This window comes from Macrotis lagotis, chromosome 1, assembly GCF_037893015.1.
Source record: "Macrotis lagotis isolate mMagLag1 chromosome 1, bilby.v1.9.chrom.fasta, whole genome shotgun sequence".
Classification (NCBI taxonomy): Eukaryota; Metazoa; Chordata; class Mammalia; order Peramelemorphia; family Peramelidae; genus Macrotis; species Macrotis lagotis.
This window is the reverse complement of record NC_133658.1, coordinates 739502016-739526897: the sequence shown is the minus strand read 5'-3', so window position 1 is coordinate 739526897 and position 24882 is coordinate 739502016.

Here is a 24882-nt window from a genome sequence, read left to right as displayed (position 1 = left end):
AATATGTGAGAAAATGTTGGAATTTTTTGCTTTTTATTAACTATAAGGGTACTATGTTAATCAAATTAGAGATTTCAAGGTATATAAGGCTCAATATAAATTGATTTAAGCATAGGATTTTATTGACATTATGCAAAACAAAATTGGTGAATATTCTCTTAAAGGAATTCAAGAAAACATGTGCAGATGTGCACCTGACTGTGAAAGTCACCCACTTTGGTCTTTGTCTTTCACTCACCTAGGAAAATGACACTATTCTACATGTGCAAGATCTCAGAAGGAAGTTCTATCTAGATAGCAAAAACCAGATACCCTTTTGATTTGTGGATCGTGATTTTATACTGAGGAAAACAAAGGCAGCAGGAATCTTGCAAAAACTCCAGTCTTAAGGAAATCAAACATTAATTATCTCTGAATGCATCAATCATGAATAGATCAGAAAAGGTTCCATATCTTTGTAGGGTTGGTTAAATTCCTTTGAAATCAGGAGCTGTACTCATAGGGATTCAGTCTGTCTAACTGTATTTATCTAGAAATCACCTCTACTCCCTTTGGCTGAAAGAACCTGGTCCAAATATTTGATGATTCACATGTACTTATTTGCAAAATGTATTTATGATGTACTCGTTGTACACATTTCAGGGGAAGCATTTTTTTGGTAAAAGGAATTCTGTGAATGTGAGAATTCCTTCTACTAAAGTAAGTTAGTGTTCTTCTTTGCAACTTAACAGTTTTAGAGAATTGCTGAGGTAAAGTTGTGTTACAGTATATAATAAGGTGTGATACAGATATACAGTGAAGTAACTTATGAGTTACCTGGAATCACATAGGCAAGCTCTTCAAAGGCAGAGTTTGAATACAAATCATTTTGGTTCTAGGATTGACTTTTTCTTAATTACCCTATAGTGTCTCTCTGCTTTTTATTATATGCTATTTATTATAATTTTAATAAATGTATAATCACTAAAAATAACATACACACATATAGTATATGAATATATATTTCTAGCTAATATTTATGATATTTTAAACTAATAAAGAAATTTTTAAATTTTATGTAGATTTCCCCTGACCTTACAAGGTCAAAGGTTCAGTCAAGAAATAAATTATACTAAGGACTCTGAGCACACATACACACCCACAGAAGCAGAGGTGTGTTTGTGTGTGTGTATGTGTGTGTGTGTGTGTGTGTGTGTGTGTGTGTGTGTGTGTATTTTAGGACTAGTTATGTAACTCCATTTTGAGACCAACCAATTGCTAGATGACTATATAGACTTGGCTCTTTTTAATTACTCTGAAGCCCTTAGACAAGAAATCAGGCAGGCACATGTTGAAATAATTCCAAATTGCTAGTTTACACTCTTATCTGGCACCATGTGGGTATTATGTGCAGTATACTACAAGCAGTTGCAGGTATGTAGACCATTTGTATTGATGGGTAGCACTAATTTTAGTTTGAAAAAACAAACTCTCTGTGGTTGCCTTCAAAAATTACCCCCAGTAATCCCATTTTGAGTGTCTTGTTTAGAACTAAAAAAATTAGAAGATTTGTCTGGCAAAAGGATGCAAAGGGTAAATGGGCATTATAACTTTTATAAGATAAAATTTAAAAAAGACTATAATAGAATTGATAGTCAGTATAACACGATGCTTAGATGTTTGACCTTAGAGTCAGGAAGATTTTTATTCAAGTGATTAGATAGATACCGCCTGGGTAACCATAGACAATTCATGTATCTTAGAAAGTTGCTCAACTTTCTAAGGCTTCTTTACAGATATATTCACTGATTTGCATCATGAGAGGGATTTTCCACATTGAGAGCTCCCCATATCAATGATCCAAAAAATCCAAACAAACCAAGAACAAAAAAATAAACCCCAAAACCCCAAACCCTAAAATAGCTGCCTTCTTCTTCTTCTTCTTCTTCTTCTTCTTCTTCTTCTTCTTCTTTCTTCTTCTTCTTCTTCTTTCTTCTTCTTCTTCTTTCTTCTTTCTTCTTCTTCTTCTTTCTTCTTCTTCTTCCTCTTCTTCTTCTTCTTCTTCTTTCTTCTTTCTTCTTCTTCTTCTTCTTTCTTCTTCTTCTTCCTCTTCTTCTTCTTCTTCTTCTTTTCTTCTTCTCTTCTTTTCTCTTCCCTTTCCCCTTCCCTCATAATATATTCACTCTCATTTCCTACCTTCAAGACTTTGCACTGTTTGCCATACCTGTAATACTCTCCCTTCTCATCTCTGTGTCTTGGAATCCAAAATGCTGTTCAAAGTGTTATCTTTGTGCCATCCTCTACAAAGTACTTTCCTGATATACCATTCTAATTGTTAGAAAATTTCTCTTTCTCTGTGTACTTTTGTTTTTATTTATCTTTGTACATGATACATTCCATTCCCCCCACCCCCACCCCAGGACAGGGACAATACCTAGTACATAGTAAAACCTTAATAAATGCTTGTTTATAAAGAGTAACTTTGAGAGCAACATGATGAATTTATTCTATACTTTGGGAAATAGCAAGCTGCACATAATGGAGATTCACAGCATATATATATATATAGTCTTTTTCCTGTTCTATTTTGTACTTAGTAATCTTTTTTGTGTTTGATAAATTAAGAATAAAAAATTTAAAAATACTTTGCTGAATTGAATTGAAATCTCAGAATTTCCTTGAAAACTCTATTTGAGTAGGAAATCATTGGTCACTGGCACTCCTGAATAGGTTCAGTAGTCCAACTTTCACCATTTTTTCCCTTTCTAAAGTTTCTAAAAACAGATTTTTGTGTGTGAGTTATTGATGGAGGTAGGGGGTGGGAGTGGTAAGGAATGTGTCTTGGAGTCAAAGCCAAGTCCCTGTCCTGGTTATTTTGAGTAGTGCCAAAGTGATCTGAGCAGCTCCTTCCTTATGAGAAAGCCTCCCTGTTTGGAAGCCAGCGGAGACAGTTCACAATCCACTCTACAGGATTATACAGAAGAATAATAAATTATCCTTTCTTTATCCCTTGAGTATCTGCTGAAAAGATCAGTGAGAAGTGGATATTGGATCCTCTTTACTTAGTTTAGACAGGTGAAGAAATGCAACCCCATGTCAAGGAAAATGTCACCCGAGACAGGAGCTTAGAGGTGATTTCTTTCTGGTCAGAATGGGGCTTAATGGTAGAAAAAGTTTCCCTGCCCTCTTTCCTACCCTCTTGTAAGTGAGCTTAGGGTATATGTCTATATTTTCTAACTGTTCTGTTCTTCAGAAAAGATCATGAAGTTAAGAGAATGTAAAGATCCAACTAAGAATGTATACAGGACTTCTTTTGGAATCAGTATAGGAATTTTAATGAATTATTTCATTACTCTATGGACAAATACTGTATTGTTGTAGTTGAGCAGCTAGATAGTGCAGAGGATGGAGTGCCAGGTCTGTGGTCCTGAGGAAGACTCATTTTTTTTTGTTAAGTCTAAAACTGACCTCAGACACTTGCTAGTAGATGACATTGGAAAAGTCACTTCCCCTGTTTGTCTCAATTTACTCATCTATAAAATGATCCGGAGAAGGAAATGAGACATATCTTTCCAGTGTGTTTGCCAAGAAAACTCCAAATGGGTTCAGGAAGAGTTGGACTCACTTGAAATGACTAAACAAGAACCAAAAGATCCAGTATACCAGAGGTATATGGTGGAACCAACTCTAACCAACTTCAGAGAGCTGATTATTATACCTTGCAAGTTACCAAACCCTACAAATCAAGGCTTGATTTATTATTATGTATATATTATATAAATTATCATGTATAATATGTAATTATATATGTATGTTATATATGTGTGTATAATCCTAGAGAGCCATTGGATGAACATTGATCAGTGCACCAAAACACTTTGACAATTTTCACATTTACAAAAAAATAAATTTAATTCAACAAATATGGGTTAAGTACAGCCTTTGGTGGACAAAATGCTGATCAGGACCCTTCCAGTATTAGTATGAAAAATGACTTTGTAACAGTGGCTTTACAGAATGCATCAACAAGAATGAATCCCAGTGAAGTCAAAGCAAGTTGACAGCATATATGATGGGTAGACAAAAAATAGCAAAAATTTGATTTAATAACCATAATATACAAGGCACTAAGGTACTAGGTGCTGGGGAAACAAAGACATAAATGAAACTTTGTGGAACTTGCATTCTATTAAAGGATATAACAAATCTACAGATAAGCCAATTAAAGAAACTTTAAAGAGTAGTAGTGCTTAGGGGAAGTTGGAGAGGTATGGGCACATAAATTGATTGGACATAACTCTTTTTTTTCTTTTTTAGATTTTTTCAAGACAACAGGGTTAGGTGACTTGCCCAAGGCCACACAGCTAGGTAATTATTAAGTGTCTGAGACCGGATTTGAACCCAGGTACTCCTGACTCCAAGGCTGGTGCTTTATCCACTACGCCACCTAGCCGCCCCATAACTCTTTTTGAAAATGAAAATTGTAAGAATTCTTTTAGATTTTTGAAAATCTCTTAGCACACATCATTCTGGGCCACACTTTTTTTCTCCTCTATAATATTCATGCAATAAGACATTCCTAATGAATCTTATCACATGACCATAATGAACATGACAACTCAAAAATCTGCAGAGGCAGTATGGAGTATAGAGTATAAAATTAGAAAGTAGAGGAAATAGCCATGTCCCAACTTTGCTGACAACAAATCCTGTGATTAGATGTTTGCCCCTCAGTTAAATGGGAATAATAATAGCTATTCCTGCCTACCTCATAGGATGACTTAGGACATCCAATGATATTATACAAATTGAAGGAATTTATTAGATTGCTTCTTGGGACAGGGGTCATATTTTTGCTTCTTTTTTCTCCTCTGCACTTAGTACAGTTTCTATCCCATAGTAGGTACTTCATATTTACTTCTTGATTGATTAACATTTGAAAAGTATGCCTTTTTTTTTTAAGAGCACTAATGAGAATTCCCCTTCTTTCATGTGTCATTGGATGTGGGTGAGTGTGTGTGTTCATGCTTTCTCATTTACCTTTCAAGAAGAAAGGGAGTGAGATTTGCACATTTGCAATTTCTGGGGAAACAAAAAATTCCATTTTTGGTTAGCAAACACGTAATTCTATAGGAATTAGGGAGTGTGGCTGGACAAAGGAGCTTTTATTAGATGGGAAAGTTTGGAAGCTCAATTATGGCAGAGCAGCCTGTATGCTCTTTCCTTTGATTTCATGTCTCTGGCCTTGGCCTTTCAATCACACTATCATTTGTGGTTTTGTGATCTCTGGGAGTCAAGGCTTCTTCCTACAATGCACTGACTGAGCTAGCCTCCAGGTGTGTTCTGAGTAGTGCCTGTCCTGAGACTTTTGCTGTAGATCACCTTTTGTTGCTGGGACAATGAAACGATGCAATTATGTAATTGTGCCATGAAGCCAGTCTCTTGAAATGGTCCTGTCTTCAACTCAGCCAGTACACACAATATAGTATTGTCCTCAGAGGGGTGAAGCCAAAAATCAAAAAGAGAAAAACTGGGGTTGGGGGTTGGGAATAGGAGCTATCTATAGCAAATGGGAAAGCTCAGATCTGTGACTGACTCTTCAAAGTTCAAAGATGTTAAAGACTTTTCAGTTTGAAATTTATATATGTGTGTGTACATATATATGTGTGTGTATATATATATATATATATATATATATGTATCTCACATGTGGGTTAAACTTCAATGATGCTCTTATATATCTTTGAATTGAACATTGATAAATTGTTCATGACGGTACAGGGCAACACAAACTCAGATAGATGTTTTCTGCTAGGTCTGGCAGAGTTGTTTCTGATATACTTGGATATGGTAATATTTGTCAGGTACAGAAGAAATGCATAACATTTAGATTTAATTTTTCAAGTGTTGTTAAGTACTTAAAATGAGCCAGGCACTGAAGTAGATGTTGGGGAATACAAAGATAAAAATGAGTCTATCCTACAGGGATCAGACAATGTACACACTGATAAAGAAATACAAAATCATATACATAGAGGTTTATGACTCATTAGATTACAAAATCTTTCAGGACAGGGACTGTCTTTTGACTCTTTTTGTATCCCCCAGTGCTTAGCATAGTCCCAGTCCATTAATAAATATTTAATGATTGATTGATAGGAGGCTTGCTTTTATGCCATATAACCTAATATGGAGGTACCCAGTTTTCTGCTTCCTTTCCTTGCTCTCCCTCTTACCCTTCTGCTCCAAGATTTCTCTTGCATCTTTCTATTGTTGTTTTATGTCATCTGTCCTCAGTTTGGGGTGCCAGTAGTGATCCCCACCAAAGTAGGAGCTCAAGCAATGGTGGCCTTGTTGCCAAGTTTGAAGAATGCATAACTCAGTCAGCCAGTTGGGCAGGAAAGCCCCCAATACCAGGTTGGACTTGGGTATAGAACTATGCTTTACTTTAAAGGAATTGAACTGAACGCATTTGCCTTCTCAGAGATTTAGGTGGAATAGGGAGAGTATTAAGTCTCACATTTTAGGAAATAAAATCATATATTTGTGATAATACTTTTAAGAAAGGTAATTTATTAGAGACTTACTGGAACTGAGGCATAGGAGATAACCCTAGATTGGAGTGGAGACTGGAGCCATCTGCTGAGAGATGAGATACCCTTAAATTCCCTTAAAGATACTAGGAAACCCTTGAGGCGGGATGAAGTGCAATCTACTTGACCTTCAGACAGTGGCAACCAGTAGTCAGGGTTACAGACAAAATAATTACAAAGTAATTGAGGAGGGATTGTTAATAATTGTAGGGATCTATTTGTAAGAGATGGTACTTGAGATGTGTAGGAAGCACCACTTCAACTGAGTCTTGAATTGCCATAGGAATTCTAAGAGGTGAAGGGGGAACATGCATAGCAAACAGATTGTGCAGAGGTTCAAGGGGGCAGGCAATTCAATGTTGTGTATGGGGGATGGCAAGTAAGCCCTTTTGGCTAGAAAGAAGTGTGTGGATAGTTTTGCTAAACATTAGTTGATGGCAAGGATTTTGTAGATCAAAGTTTTGTATGGTAGAACAAGCATGGTGAGCAAGTAGATGGGAATAGTCACCTGCATATCTTAATTAAAAGAATACCTATCTTGATCAAGTCATTTGACTGTGTCCTGCTACAATGAAGTTTCTGTCTTTTGCCCCAAAATATTTCAAGAAATAGTATCAAGAAAAAGTGGATCACATTGCTCATTAGAAATAATGCTGAAATACAGGCTATCTTCCTTACCAGGAATGATGTATTGAATACATCTAGATATAATAAAAATGCAAAAAACCCCATTTAAATTTCTTTTAAAGATAGCTTTTAAGGGGCAGCTAGGTGGTGTAGTGGATAAAGCACCAGCCTTGGAGTCAGGAGTACCTGGGTTCAAATCCGGTCTCAGACACTTAATAATTACCTAGCTGTGTGGCCCTGGGCAAGCCACTTAACCCCATTTGCCTTGCAAAAACCTAAAAAAAAAGATAGCTTTTAAATGACTAAATATTTGAGAATATCATTATGGGACATAGTTGTGCAGTTGTGAGAGTTTGGAAAACAAATCTAATAGGGTCTAATTATTTGTTCACCTTTTTCCCCCCCTACTTGTCACTCTTCTACCAATTACAAAGTTAGCCAATCAACAAAGAGTAGTCAAGTGCTTACTCTGCTTAGTGCTTGAATACAAAGGAAACCCAAATAATAAACAAAAACAGTCCCTGTTCTCAGGGAGTCTGACATTCCCATGGGAGAGATAAGATGTAAATATCTAGACAAATATAAGTTATAACATATATATATATATATATATATATATATAATACATATATATAGCTATATACACACAAGCAATATATATATATAATACATACATAGTTTTGTTGTTTAGTGGTTTCAGCCATGTCTTATTGTGCAATCGCATTTGGGGTTTTCTTATTTTTTTCAAGGTAATGGGGTTAAGTGATTTGTCCAAGGTCACCCAGCTAGGTAAATATTAAGTATCTGAAGTCATATTTGAACTCAGATCCTCCTGTCTTCAGGTCTGGTGCTCTATCCACTGTGCCACTAGCTGATCCGCATTTGGGGTTTTCTTGGCAAAGATACTGCTGTGGTTTATCATTTCCTTCTTCAATTCAGTTTACAATTGAGGAAACTGAGATATATACGGTTAAGCGACTTACCCTGGGTCAATTAGTTAGTTTGAGGATGGAGTTGAACTCAGAAAAATGAGTCTTTCTGATTCTAGACCAAGTACTGTATAAACTGCACCACCAAGCTACCTCCTATACACATATGTCCATATATAATAGCTATATATCACATATATACATAGATTACATTATGAAATACTCAATATCACATGTATGTATACATATATATATATTTGTATGTATATATATATAAAATATATGTAGCAGAAGGCATTAACATTTGAGGATGGAGTTACCAGGAAAGTTTTCAGAGGAAAGTAGAAATTAAACTGAGTCCTGAAAGAAGACAGATAAATGAAGGGATAGAGATGAGGAGAGAGAGAACATTCCATTCATGGGGAATAGGCAGGACAAAAGCATAAAATAGATGGAGTGTTAAAATTGAGGAACTGTAAGTAGGGCAGAGCAGCTGGAATGTAGAGTGTGTAGTGGGAAATAATATGTAAAAAGACTGGAATGGTAGGAAGGGACCAGGGTTTAAAGAGCTTTCAAAGCCAACTGACAGAGGAAATTGTATTTGATCTTGGAGGTAATGGGAGCTGTTGGAACTTTGGGGTGTGTGTGTGACATGATCAGACTCAAGCTTTAGACTCATCACCTTGGTAACTGAATAGAGAGGGAGGAGGACTTGAGCTAAGAAGATAACTTACTTGTTATTTCACTGGTATACAGAAACTGATGGTGAGGAAGCTCTTTCATATAAGCAAATGTTCTGAAAATTGTTGCCTTAGAGAGAAATCTGGGTCAGACAAGTTATGTACCTTGTTTAGGATCATGCATGTATCAGAGGGACAAATACCTCGGGTGTTTGTCACTTCCAGGTTAGCTCTCCATCTATTTATCCTCTCTGCCTTGCTGTCTATACTACTACTACTACTACTACTACTACTACTACTACTACTGCTGCTGCTGCTGCTGCTGCTGCTGCTGCTGCTGCTGCTGCTGCTGCTACTCCTCCTCCTCCTTATTACTATTAATGCTACTGCTATGATTACTGTAACTACAACTAATATTATTACCATCATAACTACTATCTTTACTACTACTACTACTACTACTACTACTACTACTACTACAAGAAAAATATCATAGGACTTTGTGACTTACATATTGTTTTACTGGCACTATTTCACATGATTTTCATGACAATTCTGTGGAATCTCAAATTATTATTCCTATTTTATGGTGAGAAAACTTAAGCTCAGAGGAATTAGCATGTTTTCATTTTGTGTACAGGTCTTTCTATATCATGTTGCTACTCTTTTTTTTTTATTTTTTAGGTTTTTGCAAGGCAAATGGGGTTAAGTGGCTTGCCCAAGGCCACAGAGCTAGGTAATTATTAAGTGTCTGCAACTGGATTTGAACTCAGGTACTCCTGACTCCAGGGCTGGTGCTTTATGCACTGCACCACCTAGCCGCCCCATGTTGCTACTCTTGATCTCAGAATCTGTCATCAAATAAGTCATGAGAGATCTTATCATTCCCTATGTTTAATTTGCTGTTTCAAGACCTAGGGACTAGATATGTGATTTAATTGGTATGGAGAACTATTAAGATTAAGAAATTCCCTTTGTAAATGTAGACTGGAATTTTCTCTGCAGCCTATACATTTAGGCAGTTGAACAGGGTACCCAGAGTTGAATGACTTGCCTTTGGTCATACATCTAATATCTGTCAAAGATTTGAGTCAAATATCAATCTTCCAGATTTGAAGGCTAGCTCTATACTCATTCTACCATAGTGTGATTGATCTATATGCCCTTTAATGTTCTCTTCCATCTCTGAGGTTCAATATTCATTTTTTTAAGCACAGACATGAGGTAGGTCTTCTTGCAATGCTACAAATGCTTCTTTCTTATTTCTTTCCCTGGTGTGAAGATTATACCACTTAGCTTTTAACTCTCCATTAAACCCCTCTCTAGTATCCATTATCTTAGCATCTCTTTGACCACTTTAAGTGAAGGAGGAATTCACTACCCTCAAAATAATTCATTCTACAGTTGAATAGTTCTAGTTACTAGGGTTTTTTTAAGAAACCTCACTAGATATTTCCATCTTCAAGGAAAGTAACTGCCCAAGTCAATAGTAGGAAATTCAAGGCATGTTTCATACAAGAGCAAATTACCTTATTCCATAAGCTCTTTTACTTATGGCTTATCATGATACTTTTGTTTTGAAAGACATTTTGGGAAATTTATTGCCTTACAGTTAAGAGCTTAGATTTAAAAATAAGGTCATCACCCCTGTTGCTTCCAGTATTATCATCTATTATTTAAATTGGAATTTGGCTGTTTTGTTTCTAGAGGCTATTGGATGTGCTAATTTTAATTTGACTCAGGGGGTGATCAGATCATGTCCTATGTATTGACAATTCTTCCATATTCATATGAGGATGCTGGAGGAAGAGCCCTTTCTGGAGAGAGGGAGTCTAATCACTGAGATACTCTACTCCTTCTGTGAACTTCAGGTTTCATTCTGTCTTCTATCTTTGTGCATTTGCACAAGGTATCCCACATGCCTCTAATGCCTTTTCTTCTTGACACTGGCCATGTAAATATTTTTTAAAGTATTTACCACAGTTTCTGGCCCATAGTAAGTCTTTAATAACTATTTATTCTCATTCTTGTTTCACTTCCCTTGTCTAACCTGATATGTGTGAAAAAAGCTCTCAGTTCAGTTTTACTTTTCCCTGTGACTGCTTTCATAGATTTCAGTTAATATAAAAAAAGATATATAGCAGTTATGGCACTTAATTTAAAACATCAGGATATAGAATAAATGATGTGTTTTGTACCCTTCTTTTCTCTCCTCCCCCCACCCCCCCTTCCCAAATTGTTCTATTGCTTGAGTCATTTAAAGCTCAAACTCTATCAAGGTTTTTCTTCTCTTTGACTTTTCTTTTCTGATCTTTTGATCCCATAAGCAAGATGCCTCCTTTTAATCAGTTCCTAACTGTCTAGGGGAAGCTAGGTGGTGTAGTAGATAGAGCACTGGCCTTGGAGTCAGCAGGATGGGAGTTCAAATGCAGCCTCAGACACCTGACACTTGCTAGCTGTGTGATTTTTGGTCAAGTCACTTACTCCAAATTGCCTCCCATCCAGGGCTATCATATCTGGCTACTGGACCCAGATAACTCTGGATGAGAAAGTGAGATTGGTGACCTAGTACCCCTTTCACTCAAATCCAATTCATGGTATCACTTATCTGGTGTCACAATCTTCCTCAAAGAAGAAGGATAAATATCAACTGCCTCCTAGACTGATCATTTCCCAAAGAAAGTCCAGTTATTGGCAACTGGGTAGCTTTCACTACTTCTCTAAATCACTCCCATTTTCAGGATCCAATTCCAGTGACATCTCTCCTTAAGTCCCTGTGAGCCACCTTACCCCCTCCTTTAGCACTTTGACTCTTTGCTTTGTATTGTCAAAGTCTGTGTTAACACCTGAGATTTCTTGCTAGATTCTAAGCCTCAGAGAGGATCAGTCTGTGGTTTAGTCATCTTTATGTTTGTGCAATGCCAGAGAAGAACCTTGCCAGAGTTGGGGGTCTGATAAATATTTGTTGAAAAAAAATTGAAATCCTCAAAAGTATAGAAGAAACATGGGATAATGTTCATTATCTTTCCAGCCTTATTTACTATATATTACTCTTCTTCATGTTCTCTGCATTTTAGTCAAATGCTGTGATATCTGACAATGTGATATGTGTCAGAGGAAAAACTTGAACCCAGGTCTTCCTGACTAAAACTCAGTTCACTATTCATTATACATAATATAATGGGAAATTATCATTAATTTGCACATCTATAATTTAGTGCTGTGTGGGTTTCAGGGCTACTGAGAGCTGTTATTTACTCTTATTCCATAGTATAAGAACTCTTTATCATTCCTACCTTCCCCCATGAATACTATTTTAGATTATATCTTGGAACAGTGACCTCTGACAAAAAAAATCAAAATCCTTATGAATTTTCATTTTCATTTTCATTGCTGGGGAAAGCAATCTATAGAGAGACTTAACCTGTATATTCCTCCAGCTCAGTGTATGACCTTGGACAACTCATTTTTACTCCTCTGGGTCTTAATTTTTCCATAGGTGAAATTATATTAAGTAAAGGATGCCTTTCAAGAGAGAAAACTGATTTTATTTAATAATATCCTTAGATTATTATTTTGGAAGTTATAGTTTATGTAAGTATGTGTATTTAAAATAGAGAGAAGTTTAAACTGAAACTGGCTGATATTTTTACTAATTTTATCTGAAATGGCTAATCAGTTTTATTATTTAATTCATATGTAAATACAATGGAAAGACAGTGGGACATAGTTAATAGAAATGGAGATAGGAGAAGCTGAATTCAAATCTTGCTCTAGAAACTTGCTCCTACTAGGAAGTAACTTGGTGTTAACCAATAAAATGTAAGGAAGATGAGGTCAAATCCCACCTTAGAAACTTTATACCTCTATGACTCATTTGTCTCCCCTCAGCCTTATTTTCCTTCAATTGTAAAATAGGGATTATATTACCATGTACCTCACTGGTTATTGTAAGGATCAAGTAGGTCAATGTATAAAGCATGCTTTATAAATCTTCAGAATGCTATTTAAAAGTCACCTCTTGTTATCATCATCACTGTATTTCTTAACTCCTCTGAGCCTCAGCAGCTTTCAAAGATCGCAAGTTATAGTCAGGAGATGGTCTGTATACAATATAATGCAACAAACATTTTTTAAGCATCTAGTCTAAGCACTGAGAACAAAAGAAATAGTCTCTTGGAGTTTAAAATCTAATAGAGGAAGAAAGCACATTAAAAAGAAGCTACTAAGAGAGTGTGGAGATGGCCAGTAGGGGAATATCTGCTATAGGTACATCATACTCTGTGGAGTTGAATCCAGAGCTGCAAATGGAAAATGGAAAGGAAGCTAAAATGTCCCACTTTGGGGGGGGGAGTTATTAGCCATATAGGAAGGAAAGGAGAGAAGGGGAGAGGGGGAGTTGGAAAAGTGATGACTATCCCAGTCTGAACCAAACAACATGATGATGAGATTTCAGCTTATCAGCTTATACTAGGTGGGGTATCATGTTCTGTGGAGTTGAAACCAAGCAGACTCCTTCAGTCCTTGATCATTTGATGTAAGTTAATGAAATCCAAGCTGTCCACTAAAGTCTTTTCCAGTGACTCATTCTGATATGCATATTGATGACCTTGGACTTTCTAACATTATTTCAGTGGAATTCATGATTTGGAAGATTTTAGGAAGCCATAAAGATTTCCATTATGGGGACATTCTGGCAACTTGGGTGTGACAATTGTACTAGATATATCTGGAAAAATTCATTAACCAAAAGGTGGCCATCAGGTGATGCTATTTCTTATCATAGTAACTTCTGAAACCATTACAAAGATATAGAAAGGTAAAGATATTACTGTTTTTAATCAGATCTGTGTATTCACTGGTGTTAGGAGCTGCTGTTGAGGAAACAACATCTCCCAAAGGGAGATCAACATCCAATCTGCAGCATCTCATTTTAGAGAAGGTACCTGGTATCACAGAGAGATGAAGAGACTCATCCAGGGTCAAATAGTAAGTGTGTGACAGAGGCAGAATTTGAACCCAGTCTTACTGGTTTTGAGGTCAGTGCCCCTATTCATTATGCCATAGTCCTTTTTAAGAGACAATGAAGAATTAAGGACATGAATGAAAGAGTTTGTCTATCAGTTTACATGTCTCAGAGAGCTGGACAAGTTGAGTCCAGTGTTGAAAAAGTGAATCTTTTATTTAAGTGGAATGGATTGTCTTTGGGAAATTTTTTAGCTAGCTTGTTTGAGAAATATAAACACATACTTTTTTTAGGTGTTTTTTTTTGCAAGGCAAATGGGGTTAAGTGGCTTGCCCAGGGCTACACAGCTAGGTAATTATTAAGTGTCTGAGACGGGATTTGAACCCAGGTACTCCTGACTCCAAGGCCAGTGCTTTATCTACTATGCCACCTAGCTGCCCCAGCACATACTTTAACAAGCAAAATTCACATTGTATAAATTCACAGACCTTTAATTCCATTTTTTTGTATGTTGAAGTATATATTTGTTGATGATTAAGCTTATAATAAAAAACTTTATAATAAAAAAACTTTGAAATTTCATCACTCCTTTAATGACTCCAAATTTCCTATGAAAACAAAGATATAGTTTACTGGTGTTGTCTTATGGTGATGAGACATGGAATAGAATAATCTCTGAATGATTAAAATTAAATATTATACAGAGGATAATGGAAAAGCACTAGTTGGTTTCAGCATATAACCAATGGGTAATTCCAAAGAAAAATAAGAGTAAAAGAGATCATCAATAATTACATATCAGGAAGAGAATATGGTCTGGTCTTTTGGTGAGAGCAAGGGAATACTCATGATACCGGGAAAATGAGGAAGGTTAAAATGACTGATTTTTCTGATTGAATAAAATTATTGAGATATAACTCCATCTACTCTAATTTCATTGAAAGTATTCATCATGCAGTTTAAGTAACTGAAAGTACAGTGATCCCTAATAGGCCTGACCCCATTGCTGATTTTCTAGAAAATTTGACCTACTCTGTTTCTAACCTGGGCTGCTAGGGGAGGGGAGGGGAGGGTTTCACCATGTTGGTGTTGGATTGGTATGGACACTTGAATTCTTCTAGGAGCCTAGATCTTCTAAACTGAAACAATCTATCAGCCTCAGTCTCTCTAGCACCATGCCCCCACCAGGCCTCCCATGTGGTTTTCAATAATCGTCAATATTTATTAATCATCTGCTAGGCACTGCCCTATACTCTAGAAATATAAACAAGAGAAAAAAAAGATGACAATCTAATGATTTCTTCTACTGGTTCTCTGTACTTTGAAAATTTTTTGTCCCATTTGGAGTAGGTGAAATGATTTCATAAGTGGGAGAGCTCCTTCAACCTATGTAGACTGTTGTACATCCATAATTGATGATCTTGAGAGTTATCTGAGGCTTAGAGGAATTGAGTGAGTTGCTTTAAGTTACATCTTTGATAGTAAGAACTGACTTTATATAGTCCATTAAGATTTACAAAGTACTATTTATACATTGTCCCACTTGATCCTCCCAATAACCAGTGAGATAGGTGGTACTATTGATCTCATTTTATAGTTGAAGAAACTGAAACTGAGGAAAGTAAAATTGGTTTGTCTAAGTTTCTCAAGTGGGATTTGACTTCAGGTCTTTTTTGACTTCACTGACCATATGCTAACTGCTACACCAGGTTAGGAGTAACTATCTGGAGAAGAATTTGAATCCAGCTCTGCTATACTTTATGTCCACTCCCCATACCCTACTATCTCTCCATTTTATTAACATGGAATTCAGTAATAAAATTGATTAGTTACTTCAGATAAAGTTAGTGAGAAATCTTAGCTAGTATAAATTTAAATACCCATATTAATATATATGACTTAGATATACATATTTATGCAAACTATAACTTTCAAATGTTACATCTAAGAATATTATAAAATGGGTCTTTTCTATCAGAAGGTGCTCTATATTGTACTTTGCAGACATTGCATTTTTTTTTACAATTTTTTTATACCGATTGAAGTTTTATCACAATGCTGCAAGTCTATTTGCATCATTTTTTCTGCAGGACTTAACACCTCTGTGTCACATTTTGGTAATTCTTATAGTATTTCAAACTTTTTCATCATTATCATTTTTCTTATGGTGATTTGTGATCAGTGATATTTGGTGTTATTGTAATTATTTTGGCACATCATGAACCACACACATCAGATGGTGAATTTTATTGATAAATGTATGTGTTCTGACCTCCTAACCAGTATTTCTCCTATTTCTCTCCCCTCCTTGGGCTTCTCTATTCCCTGAAACACAGTAATATTGAAGAATATTGAATTAACTTAGTAGATAAAGCAGTGGCAGGGTTTGAGAGAATTGACTACAGTTTTGAAAGTTCCACTGTGGGTAAAATGCTATCAAATTGCATTGCATGCTACAGAGAAATCTTTCAAGAAAGGAAAAGTCAGTCGATGTGGCAAACTTCATTGTTGTCTTATTTTAAGAAATTACCACAGCCACCCCAGCCTTCAGCAACCACCGCCCTGATTAGTCAGCAGCCATCAACATCCAGGCAAAACCTTTCACTAGCAAAAAGACTAAGACTTGCTGAAGGCTCAAATGATAATATTTTTAGTAATAAAATATTTTAATTGTATATATATATATATATATATATATGTACATTGAGATTTTCTAGACATAATACTAGTGCACATTTAACATACTACAGCAGAGTGTAAATATAGCTTTTATATGCACTGAGAAACCAAAAAAAGTGACTCCATTTATTATGACATTTGCTTTATTAAATTAATTTGGAACTGAACCAATAATACTTTTGAGGTATACCTGTACTTCATATAATTTTGCCTTTGAAAAAACTAAGACTGAGAGGTCTTGACCCAATGAACTAGAGCCAAAGTGATCTTTTGCTTTTTCTATAGGAAGTCCATATTATTTTCCACACTCTTAGGTATGATACTATTTGATATAGTGACATTTATTAAAAAGATCATTCTTAAATTGTTATGGATTAATGTTCTGCCCCCAGGGATTGTGGCCAATAGTTGAATTTCTGATAATATTCCTGTTCTAGCATAGTTAACTTGTTTAATTTTCAAGGATAATTTGAGATCTTGACTTGTAATATGGAGATTTCTCATATGTTCATTTATAAAAAAATAACAATCCTCTCCTAGCTAGCAGATCATGTTTTATTAAGTATTCTGTAGTGACTTAAGTTTTACAACCTGCATAAACAGCATTGCATTTTCTATCATATCTTTCTCTAACTACAATGATCAGTAAGTCTGGGTTCCTTATGAATAACCCTTTGGTAATTCTTGGTTTTAATGACCTAAACTTGGATTGTGCCATAATTTCTCTCTGTTTCTATAAATTGAAAGATGTGACACAGACATATGTTTGATGATAATGATGATGATCATATTGTATTGTTGTTGCTGAAGATGATGAGGAGAACGATTTAAAGTTACATTTAGGACAAAATATTTTAGAAGAGATTCAGACAAACTGGAGCAAGTCCAGAGGAAGTTGGACAAAATTTAAAGAGAACTTTAAAACATGCTATACAAGATTTAGGGATGTGCAGGTTCATAGGATCGTAGAAATAGAAATGGAAGGGAACTTAATGATCATGCAGCCTGACCTCTTCATTTTTCACATGAGGAAACTGAGGCCAAGTGATGGTAAGGGGATTGGTCAGCATTACACAGCTAGTAAATTACTGGATCAGTACTCTAATCCAGATTCTGTGACTTTAAATTCACATTTCTCTCCATGACACCAAACTTAATTAAGAAATCAAGCACAATGGAAGCCTTATGAGCTATTTTTATTTGGGGAATCAGCAAATGTGATTCAGATTTCTGACAAAGAAGCAAGATAACCTTATGTTGGAAGTGTTGTTATTTATCAACTTACACTGAACTGGGAATTACACTTCATTATAATTGAATCATTTAGCATTTGAATCTCTCTATGGGAAGAAACTAGAAGTGGTAAAATGCTCCTCCCACAGCCTGCTAACTTAGCAAAAGATGTGTGAAAATATAAACTTTCCTCTAAGAACATTTCTTTTCCCAGACTCTTCTCAGTCACTTCTTTTCTTGACTTGCTGTTTATCACCCATTCTCTACTTCTAGGTTGGATTTCTACTCACCCTTAGTCCCAATAATGGCTTTGGCTTTAAACTTCCATCAGCATCAGAAAATAATGCTAATCTCCTAAACAAGGTTTCCCAGAGGGCAACTGAGTCATAAATTTAATATATGAGGAGTAGTGAGTGTTGAAAAAAAAATGTTCAGAATACTTCAGACTCAGGTTGCCTAAACTGGAAGCTAACCATTCACCAGAGAACTTTCTCTTTGGCCCTTGGCTCCCAGCCTTTAAGTACCTCTAAGCACTTGTGGTTTGGCATCTTCTGAAGAGATGAATTCCTGCTGGGTAACCCGTACTTCCAACTTTTCTTCCCTACTGCAAATTACTCTTACTGCTTCTTCCTGTTTCATGGTAACTTTTTAGAAATATCCAGTCACAGTGGGACAGTGAGACTGCTCAAAAGAAGCAAGCATCCTGTGGAGTGTTTTAGAACAAGGAATAACTGCAGGATTAAATATTTTATATTGTTACTTGTTAGAAAACAATAAAATCTGAAGGATAAATAGTTAATTTTCAGTCCAAGGAGGAAAAAACCAAATACCAACCCTAATACCTCTTGATGAAAAAAACCAATTCCTTCAAAGCCTCAAGAAATCAGTACTATGAAGTAAATTACTCCACTGAACATTTTATATATTAGAGGGTGTGGTCACAGAAAATGAAGGGTCTTCTCTATGGCCAAGCTTTGAGACAGACTCAGGCAATCCAATTTACAAAGGAGGTAGGTTTGGAATGTTTTGCAACTGAGTTGTTTGGGACTCACAACAGATTTTCCCATAGAATAATATTTATTATGAGTAGTGCTGGCATACTGCTACTTTTAACCATGCCTGAGCTAGGGGACTGGACTGAGTACTGGATTTATCTAAAGCCTAGTACTGAGGGTCTTCCATGATGTGAACTGAACCATTCAGAGTTAGGGATGTGGGAAAGAACACTGCCCCTGATGATAGAGAGTCCTGTAGCAAAAGTAGCTAGGAGTCTAACCCAAGAAACATTTAATAAGTGCCTTCTAAATGGTATGGTTCTTGGCTAGATACTAGGGATAAAAAAAATAAAAAAATTGTATCTGCCCTCAAGGAACTTGCATTCTACTGGGGGTAATTTTGGGATACTTAATGTTTATGTGAATATTTGAATAAAAAATCCTGTAGTTTTTCAGAATTAACAGGTTGGGAAGAAGGTATAATGTGATAGTCTCAATCATACTTGTAATGGGGAAAAGAGGTTGGGTTCGAGCCAAATATACAATCTAGTGCAGTTTGCAACAATAGTTTTCTGTGGGTGCCTATCAGTTTTTATGTCTGGTCTCATGAGGTTGACTTTATCTTTCTGTTTCCCCTAAATAATCTTCAAATTAACTTTTCCCTTCTCCCTCAGGCAGCATGTGTTTGGAGGAAATGACCATCACTAAGCATTACATACAACAGAATTCCCTGGCTAATCCACAGAAGACCATTTAAGCAGTGGTGTATTTCATTTTCAATGAGAAGCAGCAATTGAGTGAACAGCAAGCTGTTATAATACCAATAATGAAACAAAAGAGAAACACATTTATAGAAGTATTATTTTTAATCCTGAATGTTGATGGTTGAGGAAAAGCAGACTTATTTGTAGAAAGTAAAGTGGTATATGGGAACTTCTGAAGAGACTCTGAAAGAAATTTCTGGGTATTTTCAAATATTTTAGATATTATAATACTGGTTCTTTATTGTAATTAATTTTGCTCCCATATTATGGATTTTTCTTTTCCTTAATATCTATTTATTAGTTATATTAATTGAAGGGAGAGGGAAAGAGAGAAAAATAGAGAGGGGAGAGAGAGAGAGAGAGAGACAAGAGATAGAGAGACAGACAGTAGAGAGACAGAGACAGAGACAGATAGTCAGATAGACAAAAGATGAAAGGGGAAATGAAAGGAAGGGAGAAAGAGAGGAGAGATAGAGGGAGACAGATAAAAGTAGAGAGATATAGAGACAAAAAGGCAATATAGGAGGGATGGAGAGTAATAGATCCAGGTGAGATAATAGAGTTAGAAGAGAGAAAGGGAAGAGGAAGGGAATCAAACCCGATTTGTGTAATATTTTCACGAATGAGCAAAGAGGTTTCCTGAGATGAAATTAATAATAATAGCTGGTATAAATGTACATATATTCATATAATATTTAAACATATAAGCACTTATGTATATGTTCATGTTATTTTTAAGGTTTGAAAAACACTTTAAATATATTTCATTTGAGTCTTTTAGGTTGCTAGAATCCTAACCCATGAGGTAGACATTCACCTGAGCAGTGAAAGCCAGATAAAATTAGAAGAGCTTACATTTGTGATGCCTTAATAAAGGGAGTTAAGAGATGCTAGTAAGGGACTCTGAGGCATGGAGGAGCCTTAGTTGAGGTGGAGAAGGAAACATCCTCTGCAATTGACTGCTTGCAAGTACAGATTTTTTAAAATTTGCTCTTGATAATTTGAATGCTATCTATAATTGTTAAAAGGATTTCAAACCTTTTTGCCTCCTATTCCAGAAAGCTCTCCTGAAACAAAGATGACAATACTGGACAAGGAGTTTCTCACCCCAGAGAACTAGAAAAGAGGTTCACTTTGAGTTTTAAGTTCTAAGAAAGATGAAAATAGTTGAGATTAGAATAGGGTATCCTTGGTTATAAGGCTTCTATCTATGGCTGATTTTAGTGTAAGCATCTTTTTTTCCTCATTGAAGTTAGTGCAAATGGGCAATCCCAGAGCAAGAAGAAACAACTCAGTTCAGGTTTAACTTGAATGTGAAAAAAAATTTTCCACTAGATGACTACTGGGGGCAGGTTACTAAACGAAGCTGTCACTTTCCTCCTGGGGTCCTTAAAAGGACATTCATATCATCCTTGAATACACTAGGTGCAGTCTGGCTTGGAACCAAAAGCTTGGATTTGAGAACCCATAGACTCATTCCAGCATTTAGTAATATTGGAATGAAAAGGAAATTCAGTTTGCTTAATTAGCTTCACTGAGGTTATGATGACAGGAAAGTTTGTTGAACCTGATGTGTGTGCAGTAGTGGGTGATTTTCCTTTGAGAGATAATCAAACTCATTTCCTTCAGGTCACTGAATAGTCATCAGATTGGGGATCACTTCTGGCTTCTTTGGAGTCTTTGGTCTAACAGTTTTCTTTCCCAGGGAAGTGGAGAAGGTTGTGAAGAGCAGAAATGTCACATCTGCTGACAGACTAAGTCCCCTTGATTCATATCCCAGCAGGAATTTGTAATAAGTGGAACAGCCTTTTTGGCTGAATAAAAGCTACTGATTAGAATGGAGGTGACTGTTTTAACAAATGTAAATAATTAGACTTGGGAATCTCTGCCCTTGATGCATCTAGAGAATAAAAAACAGAAAAGAGAGTAAACCAAGTTTGGGGATGCGTTCTAATGCTTTTAAAATTGAAGTAACTGAGGTGGAGAGAGCCAGGGTAGTGTAACAGAATGAATATTGTACTTGGCATCAGAAATCAATCAATCCATCAGCAACCATTAATTGAGTGATTACTAGGTGCCAGAAACTCTCTCTACCAATGCAGATTAGGATTCAATGACAAGAGGGAAATGGTCCCTACTCCCTTGAAACTTTCTGTCTAGCCCCAGGAGACAGGATGCATGTAGATGGGTATAAAGAAAATAGCTATGTCATTGGTGGGTGGGAAGCCCTGAGTGGGTGGAAGGATGGAGAATAAGGAAAAGTTATATCTTGAAGAGTTTCTAAGAAACAGAAGTAAGAAAGAAATATACTGATGGCATGGAATGTCTGCCAGTGCAAAGGTATGGAGATAGACTTCCAGAGTTCAAATCTCTCCACTGAGGCACAATAATTTTGTGACAGGATAAGTCATTTCCCTTCAGTTAGCCCCAGTTTACTAATTTATAAAATAGGGTTAACAGGTCCAGTATAACTATGTCTTGAGGTTGTTTTAGAACTCAAATAAACCTCATGTGTGTAAAGTACTTAGGTAACCTCAAAGGACTATACAAATATTACCTGTTATTACTGCATAGAAATATCCAATTCATTAGTAGTCAGAGAGACCTAGATTTCAAACTTCCCAAGTTCCAATCCAAGGCTCTCTCTGCCAAGCTATGCTGGCAGAGACCTTTGGGTCATTTGTAGAACTCTTCTTTGAGTAGTTTTATATGTGTCAGACACCAAGAAAAAGAAGGAAGTAGTGGGTTTATGAGAATTCTTGATTTAGTGGGTATTTTGAATGTTGAGAAAAGGCATACATATGGGTAACTTTGCTGCTACTCATGTGTGTAGAGTTATTGGGCATAGATGGATATGAGGAGAATAGCATTACTACAGATTCCAGAGACCAGTCATTGATTGACATTAGTGAGAACATGGTCAGGAGGACATCACAGATTTAGTCTCTTATTGGGCCAGTTGATTTTGTTATTTTACATCATGAAAATGGTTAACAAACATACAGGAATAGAGTCCAGGTCTGTGATTTTGTTTTTATTGAGAACTCCCTGATGAGAAAATTCCTTCTATCAGTACAGATTGGCACATTTCCAATAATTTAGTCTTTGAATATTGACTAGAATGTGAGAAGTTAAGTAACTTGCCCAAAGTTTACAGTATGTAGTAGAGGCAGGTTGGCTCTCTATCCCCTTTACCATGTAGCCTTATTGATATGACTTTAAGATTGCACTATACTTATAAAAGTATTAACATATTTTTCTCCTTGTAATTATGTGCTTTTTTTTGATTGAGAGAGAGCACTGTATGCCAGTGCAAATGATCACTTTGCAAGTTGTAATATTAGAGAGCTGTCCAAAACCCTAAGAGGGTAATCTTACTGTGTAACCTTGCTGAGAATCACATGATCTAACTGAGTACAGTATGTGGAACCCAGAAGGCATTTAATAAATGCTCATTGAGTTGATCTTCTTACCTTTGAAGTCAACTCTCTATGCACTATTCCACAATTACCTCTTATATTTATCACATGTATATTAACTACAATTTACAAAATACCTTCATATATATTATTTCATTTACTTCATAATGAGGTTCATTTTAAAACTCTCTGCACATCAATAGACACACATGAATTGAGGAATGTTTAAATAAGAGTATTGTGATATAAGAAATGAGGAAAGAGATGATTTTGAAGAGAAATGGAAAGACATGGACTGATGCAAAAAAAAATGAGCAGATCTCATCAGAGGTGATTCAGAGAGGAAACAGTATATATATATATATATATATATATATATATATATATATATATATACTCAAAGGGGTATAGAAATCTAGAATAAGAAGGAGAGAAGAGGGACAGGGGATGGGGGGAGATGTGAGTGATGGAGGAGAGGATGGACTGCAGGGGAGAGTGATCAGATATAACACATTTTATTTTTTACTTCTTGCAAGGGGCTGGGATTGTATGACTTGTCTGGGACCACAGGGCTGGGTGGTTGCTGGGCCTTAGGGGTGGTAGGTGAGGTCCGGGCCTCTTGGCCCCAAGGCCAGTGATTAGTCTGCTTTGCCACTCAGCTACCCTACAGCACATTTAAGAAGAGGGACAGAGTGAAAGGAGAGAGAGAAAATATAGGTAGTGGGGAAGTATGAATGGAGGTTGCGATCAGCAATGGCAATGGTGGAAAAATATGGAAGCAGCTTTTGTGATGGACTTATCCTAAAGAATGTGATACAGCTGCAACAGAGCTGGTAGTGTTGGAATAGAGACTGAAGCACATTTTATTATTATTATTATTGTTATTTTTTGTTGGGGGTTGCGGGTTGGATGGGGTTGGGTGACTTGCCTGGGGTCGCAAAGCTGGGTGATTGTTGGGTGTCTGAGGCTGGATTTGGACCTGGGTGCTCTTGACTCTGGGGCTGTTGCTCTGCCCACTGCACTACCTGACCATTATTTATTTATTTGTTTGTTTGTTTGTTTGTTTGTTTATTTATTTATTTGGTTTTTGCAGGACAGTGGGGTTGGGGTGGCTTGCCCAGGGTCACACAGCTGGGTGATTGTTGGGTATCTGGGGATGGATTTCGGCTCAGGTGCTCTTGACTCCAGGGTCAGTGCTCCGTCCAATGTGCCACTTAGCTACCCCATTATTATTATTATTATTATTTTAATTTTTTCCTCTTTCATTTACTTTATTGATCATGAGGGTCTACATATTTAAGAGTATTTTAAAATGTATAAAAACATCATTTGTACAAAAATAAATATAAATTAAAAATAAAATAAGAGCAGAACCAGAACAATTTATACTATTATAGAAATGAATAATTTTGAGAACTTATACATACCGATGAAGAATGAAATGAGCATAATCAAGAGAACAATTTATATGATAATAATATGATTGTAAAGAGAAACATCTTTGAAGTCTATAAAAACTATGATTAATACAATGACCAGTCATGGTTCCAAAGGACCATTAATGAAACATGCCAGTCATGGCAGAGAGGTGATAGACTTATGAGACAGACTGAGACATAGATATTTTGTGTCCAGTCATTGGGAGAATTTGCTTTTCTTGACTTTGCACATTTGTTTCAGAAATTTATTTTCCTGTAAGGTAAGGGTAGAGTGGGATGGGGAGGAGATTAAGAGATTTTTTGTTAAACTGTCCAGCTAATTTCATTTTCCATTAACTGTTCCTGGATTAATTGCTAGTTCAAGAAAGTCATTACCCCTGAACAAGCTCAGCACTTGAAATTTCATTACCATGCACAATGTGTCAGCTTTTGATATTCAGCATCTACTCCTCACCCTCAGTTGCCTGTTTAGATTGGAGGACTGGAGAACAGATCAATAAATTCCTCTTAAAGTTTATAGAGTGCTCAGAACTTGCTAGGTAACTATTCATTTTCCATTGGTGGCCCAGATTGGTTTTA